Below are 6000 nucleotides of genomic sequence, written 5' to 3' on the forward strand. Positions count from 1 at the left end.
ACCAGTTTCTGCAAAGCAAGCAATGTTTCCCTAATCCCACTTGGCATTTAGTTTTCCCCATTTTAGGCCTTTTCTTACTGGACCTACACTAGGACACGGAGAAGCGGAGCAATGGGAGGGGGGAGAGAATAGCTGTTAAATTATCATTCCTCTCCCAAGTATAAACCACCTCTTCTCCAAAGTTAGGAACGCCTCCTCGCCCCCCCGCCCCGACATCCCTCGCCCAGTCTTTCAGCTCTAAGAATACCCGAGACAACAAAAATCCGCTGCTCACAGCCCCACGCAAAAGTCGCGTCGCTCCTCACCCGGCCTTCTCCACCTAAAATTCTGGACACCGAGAGCGCCAGAGAATGGAATTTGAGAGGGGGTGGGAGCGGGCGCAGTCACGTACACTAAGGCCACTAAGGCCCCGTGCTATGGAGAACTAAAGCTCCATCCCTGGCAACCAAACCACAGCCCCCGCTCCGCTCCCTCCACTTGCAAGGGGCATTCCCCTGGATCGCCCGAAACGCAGGGCTGCCTCCTCCTCCCGGCCAGAAAATGAGGGGGGGGGGGCAGCAACAGGGGGTTCTGCAGTCGCTAACGCGTCCCTAAATGCTCACCCGGAGACTGCGTCCTCCGTCCCGAGGTAAGGGGCGGACTGTCTGCCTAGGGGACCTGAAGCTGGCAACAAGAAGACCCAGAAGCTCACGGAGAGGCGTGGGCCCGAGGCCAGGCCCGATAGGGTAAAGTGTCCCAAAGCCGTTGCTCTCCCGCCCCTGCGCCGCGCTGCCCTCGGTTGCCAAGGGCTGGGGACGCGCAGCATTACCTGTAAACGAAGCAGCTGCTCCTGCCAAGGGTGGAGTAGCGGTCAGGCCCTACGATCCGCCACCGGCAGCGGTCTTCCCTTAAAGACTGCAGCTGGGAGCGCACACAAGTTCCCTGGCTGCCTAGGGCCCAATGGCCGCCTTCTCTACCTTAGCTGCTCGGCGCCAACCGCCGCAGCCACCGCCATCTTAAGATCTCATTGTGGTGGGAGAAGAGGGCGGGGGGACTGCAGAAGGGGCAACGCGGCGTGAGACTGCGCCGTCTCCTCGGCAACGGCCGCGCGGGGGCGAGAACTCGCCGGGGCGGGAGCCGCAGTGCGATCAAAGCGCTAGACTGGAGTCATGTGACCGCCGGAGTCTGTGGTGTCACTTCGGGCCCTTTTGCCTGGAACCGCTAACAGAACGAACAACCGGAGACTGCGTATCCCAGAATGCCAATTTGACCCTGGTTTATAAGCGTCCGTCCGTCGGTCAGGAGAGGGTTAACCGCAAATCCCGGCATGCCGTGAACCTCGCGGCACTGCTCTGTGAGCTGGTGGCTCTGGGCCTGTGCGGAAGCACCTTGAGCTTTCACTTTAGCTGGAAAAACTGAGGAGAATCGTTCTGGTTTCCTGGGCGGCTGTCAGCTCCAGACCCTGCGGGGGGACCGGGGTGGGCCGGGGAGTCGGGGGAGAAAGACCTAAGTCGCTCCTCTGGTTCTTGCCCACCCTCATCCGGAATTAGGAAGAGATGGAACTAGAAGGGTTGTTACCATCTAGTCCTGATTTTACAAGGTGGAGATTAATCACGGGAAGTTAATTGGCTAAGCCAATTAACCATATAGGTAGTCAGTGGGAGAATCCTAAATGTTAATAATGAACACCACCACCTTGGATGAAAGTCCTACTTTTCCCTTGGAAGAACCAGACGATTTTAATCAAAATTTAGTATAGGGAAATTTTCTTTTAAAAACTAGTCTCTGGGGCGCCTGGGTGGCTCAGTGGGTTAAGCCGCTGCCTTCGGCTCAGGTCATGATCTCAGGGTCCTGGGATCGAGTCCCACATCGGGCTCTCTGCTCAGCAGGGAGCCTGCTTCCCTCTCTCTCTCTCTGCCTGCCTCTCTGCCTACTTGTGATCTCTCTCTCTCTCAAATAAATAAATAAAAAAAAAAAAATCTTAAAACCTAGTCTCTGAATTCTGTTTTGATTTATGCTCCCATCTCAGCAGAAGCTCTATCAAGGATGGTAAATTGACAGGTTCTCTCTTAGTTTAAAAAAAAAAAAAAATCAAGTGAGTGAATTCTAAGATCTAATTGGCTTTGTTTGACAATTCGTGACTTAAGCAGCATTCCAACCAGCAAATAGAAAGGAGATCCTTGGAGCTGTAGAAAGGGCAATGTTTTTAAAATCGGGAAGGGGTTGGAAAAAGGAAATAATTAGCAAAGAGGTTGCCTTCCTAAGTAGAAGAATGGCCTGCCAGATGGATTACTGACCTACTGATAACCAAATAAGTCCAGGGTGACTAGTTAAAGGTTATATTCCTGGGGTGTTGAAACTGCAGTTAGGTTAGGTATTAAGCCTTAGTTGGCTGACGTGAGGTTTAGCACACGTGACTCCATTTGAGGCCTGCTGTTTCCTTGTTAACACTCCTAACACACTGGGAGAAAAAAAGTGATAATGACTTTCAAGGCCTTTAGTGTGCCTCCCTGAAAAGTTAAAACACCTTCAATTTTACTTAAATGCAGGGGCATTCTATTTTTAGGCAGTTTGTGAGATGAGTTTGTTTTAACAAAAGAAGAGTAGAGTGAATAAAGAACATTTAGTTTCCAACAACAAATTGTTCTCAATCACAACAGATATTGTTCAAAAAACCAAATAAAAGAATCCTATCTTAATACATAATTCAGGTAAATAAAACTCTTCCTGAAACTATCCTCAGATTCAGTCTTATTGCAATGATATATTTTTGAGTACATTCTATGTATCTAACGTTGGTAATTACTCTGGTAACAAAAGCAGCCCCTACCCTTGAAGGGTTCATCTCACCCTCTGATTCCCTACCCCTCCTTCGTTTTTCCTTGAAGGGCTGATATTTTAGTGAACGATGGAGAAATAGAATGTGATGTAAATAAATTCTGCTTTGTAAGAAAACAAAGTGCTATGGGAATCCAAAGCACAGAGTGCTCCAGGCCCCATTCTAATTCCACCACTCCATAGCTCTAAAATTTTGCTCATTTCTTAACTTTTCTGTCTCAGTTGTCCCATCTACAAAATGAAGGGGAGAGAATCCTAATATTGCCACCCTTGTGGGAATATTTTTTTTCAAGTAGTATTTATTTTGAAGAAGGCACAAGCTAAGCATTTTATCTGTTATAATTTTCTTAATTCTCCCAACTATCCTGTAGAGATTGATCCTGCATTTGTTCCATTTTAGAAACAAAAGTTTAAATAAATCACCAAAATTCTGACAGCTCCAAATGGTAGAGCCCATGTGAAACAGGTCTACTGAACATGTTGGAGGGATGTTTGGATTAAATAAGAGAATGAGTGGAAAAAATTACTAGCATATGGGAAGGCTCCAAAATATTAGCTATCTTTATTATCATCACCATAATCATCATTTTGTTTATGTATATATGTATATATATATAAATTTTAAATATGTAGAGGCTATTGTCATTCAAACAATTCAAATGATTCAAAAGCATTACATAATATGGTCTTTATGCTTTTTAAATATATGACCTCTAAAAAATGTCAATACCATTATGTCTGTTTAGTGGGGGGAGGAGTCTGAGAAATTTTTACATTAAAAAGAGATCCTCAAACTCAAATATGAGCATTATTGATCTAAAGCAAAAGACAAAGAAAAAAAACCTGAAAAAGTGTAAAATTATTCCAGATTTCCAAAACCTTAACATCTAATTCAGAAAATAAACCGTAAGCAAACGAATCCATTTAGTATCAGTAATGTATGAATGAAATGATACTGACAGTAAGTGCTTTAGGAATTCAGAGAAAGAATATTGATATATTGCCTCAAAAATAATTATAGTTCCAATTTCTGCATGCAATGAAATTAGGGGCAACAGTCTAGTGGAAATGTAGATGGGGAATGAGTGGTCTCTCAGAGACATATGTTGAAACTACCTCTCAGTTTCCTACATTTAAGAACAACATAAAACATGTATTAAACATGGGGGAGGAGACCCAAATGGAAACAAGCACACTTCAAACACATAGTACATCCAGAATTAGTGATGGATAATGCAGAAACCAGACTGGATGAAGTAGAGAATTCAGATGGGATGGGGAATAGGGAGGCAAGAGAAGAATAGGTTTCTATATGTTTTGTACAAACTGTAGAAAATCTTAAATGTTGATCTGAAGAGATTGGGCTTTGTTCTGTGGATAGTGTAAAATCACACTGAGTCTTTAGAAGAAGCAATGATACAATGAAGTAGTTATTTTAAGACTTTAGCAGCAAGGTTTAGAACAAGCTAGGGAGAGCGGGAGATGAAGAGAACAGGTAGTAACTGGCATGAAGTAATTAAGGCCCAGCCTAAGGTAGTAGCAGAATGAATCAAGTCAAGGAGTTGGATTCTGATTGGTTGTCATGGTGTGTAAAATAGCATTTTCATATTTAAGATAACACTGACCAGGGGGTGCTGACAGTAGGACATTTTGTGCTTTATTATTTATCTCTTTAATGTGTTCTGTGTTCTTTTCCCACAGGATTTAAGTAGAGTGAGAGCAGAAACCCTGCCTTTTGTAGTTTTTTATTGTCACAAATGCCTCGCAGAGTCATTTACTGTATTTTGAGATTCACAAATTTGGTCTTTGAAAAAACAGTTTTTTGCAGTACCTAGTTTTACCTTCAGGTGGTGATAGAACTTAAAGGAAAAATCTTTAGTGCCCCCCCCCATTACAACTGAATTTTATGATTGTTTTTATATGTGATTTTTTATACACCGTAGAGAAAAATAGACATTTGTGTAAATTATAAAGCACAATAATAAGAGAAACCCTCAATAACCCACCACCTAAGCTAAAACATAGAATATAATCAATCTATTTAAAGACACCTTATACTTTTCTCCAAGCTCATTCCCTTTTGCAAACATAAATACTATCCTGTATGATCTTGGTGCTATCATCCTTTCATTTTTCTCAAATAACTATATGTACATATCCCAAAATAATGTATTGTTTGGTTTCACTTTTTTCAAGCTTTATATAAATGACATCATACTGAACATATTTTTTTTAAGATTTTTTTTTTATTTATGTATTTGACAGAGAGAGATCACAAGTAGGCAGAGAGGCAAGCAGAGAGAGTGAGAGGGAAGCAGGCTCCCCGCCGAGCAGAGAGCCCGATGCGGGACTCGATCCCAGGACCCCGAGACCATGACCCGAGCCTTTTTGTTTAACTTGTTTTTTCATTCAGCATTGTTTCTGAGATTCATCTATGTTGATGGGTAGAAACACAAACTCTTAAGAGTAGAAATAAAATTAATTTTGGAATATTTCTAGAGTTGAATATAAATGATATTATCTTTATTCTTCATATGAGCTTTGTGACTAACTTGATGGAGGAAGGAACTGATTATATAAACAAGGGATAGTTGAAGAACTCTGACCTAGTTCTTACATTTTTTGGTTAAATTTAAGCACTTTATTTCTCTCCCTTCATCTAGCCCAGAGTTTCTCAATCATGGCATGATTGACATTTTGGGCTGGCTGATTCTTTGTTTCAGGGGGCTGTCCTGTGTGCTACAACATATTTATCTGCATGCCTGACCTTCTCCCATTAGATGCCTGTAACACCCTATCTCCCCAGTTGTGACCACCAGAAGCGTCTCCTGGCATTGTCAAATACTGTCCATCCAAGGAGGGTAAGGTGGAGGGTGAGGGCAAAATCACTCCTTAGAAACACTGAGCTAAACTTTGCTTTGAGAAAATCATGTTACTGTGAATTTTTCTCTTTTTTTCTTTTTTTTTAAAGTTTTTTATTTATTTTATTTAACACAGAGATTACAAGTAGGCAGAGAGGCAGGCAAAGAGAGAGAGGAGGAAGCAGGCTCCCTGCTGAGCAGAGAGCCTGATGTGGGGCTTGATTCCAGGATGCTGGGATCTTGACCTGAGCGGAAGGCAGAGGCTTTAACCTACTGAGCCACCCAGGCGCCCCACTGTGAATTTTTCTAATGTGCCTCTTTT

General features: G+C 43.0%; 1 protein-coding gene across 15 annotated transcripts in view; it reads right to left on the bottom strand.

The window, feature by feature from the left end:
• Positions 1–1234, bottom strand: part of PCM1 (pericentriolar material 1) — an 86768-nt gene extending 85534 nt beyond the window's left edge. For 3 of the 15 annotated variants that reach the window (XM_045988927.1, XM_045988899.1, XM_045988919.1), the window contains exon 1: positions 809–1226. The gene's annotated coding sequence lies outside the window, so the exon portion shown is untranslated. Of the gene's footprint in view, positions 1–808 lie in introns of all 15 variants that reach the window. The other 12 variants (XM_045988889.1, XM_045988840.1, XM_045988937.1 and 9 more) reach the window with 10 other exon arrangements.
• Between the last annotated feature and the right edge of the window lie 4766 nt (positions 1235–6000).

Source organism: Meles meles, chromosome 2, assembly GCF_922984935.1.
Source record: "Meles meles chromosome 2, mMelMel3.1 paternal haplotype, whole genome shotgun sequence".
Lineage (NCBI taxonomy): Eukaryota > Metazoa > Chordata > Mammalia > Carnivora > Mustelidae > Meles > Meles meles.